Source organism: Oncorhynchus keta, chromosome 36 (assembly GCF_023373465.1).
Source record: "Oncorhynchus keta strain PuntledgeMale-10-30-2019 chromosome 36, Oket_V2, whole genome shotgun sequence".
NCBI classification, from domain to species: Eukaryota; Metazoa; Chordata; class Actinopteri; order Salmoniformes; family Salmonidae; genus Oncorhynchus; species Oncorhynchus keta.
In genome coordinates, this window is record NC_068456.1 from 14,625,575 (window position 1) to 14,626,807 (window position 1,233).

Below are 1,233 nucleotides of genomic sequence, written 5' to 3' on the forward strand. Positions count from 1 at the left end.
GGAATGTTCAAAAGCACTTGAACACAATCATGTCGGACTTCCGAGTTGACCATTTCCCATGAGCATGTGAAGCCACTTTTACAGCCTGTGCTAATATAATGCGGCATTGTGCAGTGAAACATCAGAAGCCATTCAAATTCAAGCGGAGTGGGCAGGGACCGTTGAGCGAAAGGAGCATTGGGGAAAGCTGAACTTCATGCAAACCCTTTGCGATATTGTGAGGAAACTGGCCAATCAACCAGAGCTTGTGCAAGGTGGCCTGCATGGGGAACCTAGCCCAATATTGGACTAAAGGAGCCTAACGTTACTCCTTAGTCCAAGGACCTTATGTGTTCTGTGTAAAGGGCGCATTGGCTCTAGAAGCCAAAATAGTCAAATAATCCATCTTAATGTGAATTGATTCTCAATTGCTGTACAGATCTAGAAACATAAATCCCTCTACGTTCATATCACATCAAAATATATATTTTTTTCAGTGACAACACATTTGTGGTGTCCGTCTTCCATTTATACACGTCACACGTGTTCGGTGACGAAAATAGCTAATTAGCACAGGTAGTCCACTCTGTCTTCCGTCTGTTTTCGGTAAACAAACGCTGCAACATGGAAATATGGCTGTGTGGGAACCCTAACCCCATAAAGGTGTGTATCAATTTAACCTTTAATTCTTTGAAAATTGGTTCTCACTGATATGAAACACAAGGTTCTTATGCTTCCAAAACCATACCGCAAGCCATGCGTGTTACTGTTCAGACAGAGCTTCGCGGCTCAATCTTTCCCAAACATCAGGCTACTGTTCCAGCCCTCCCTTCTACAAAACTCTCCCCTACAAAAGACGCCTTTGTCCAATGACTTATGTGTAATGTAATGGAACGGAGTCATGATCAAGGGCTGGGTCACACTATTTTTGTACAAAGTTTCTGCAAGATTTTTACCTTTTGAGCCCTCCAAGAAAAGGAAAAATATAGACTTGGATTCCTGGTGCCACGACTCCCTCCTTCCACTCCATCAGTGCCATCAATCAGAAAGACACAGTCCAATTCTGATAGTTGTTTTAACTAATTGGTATTTTGACCAATCAGATTAACCCTGAAAAAGATCTTGGGGGGGGGGGGGAGGGACATAAAAATAGCGGAGGTGGATAAAGATCGCGGCCCCTTAACCTTTGATCGTGATGACTCTCAGGTCCATTACACATAAATCATTGGACGAAGGCGTCATTCTTAGGGGGGA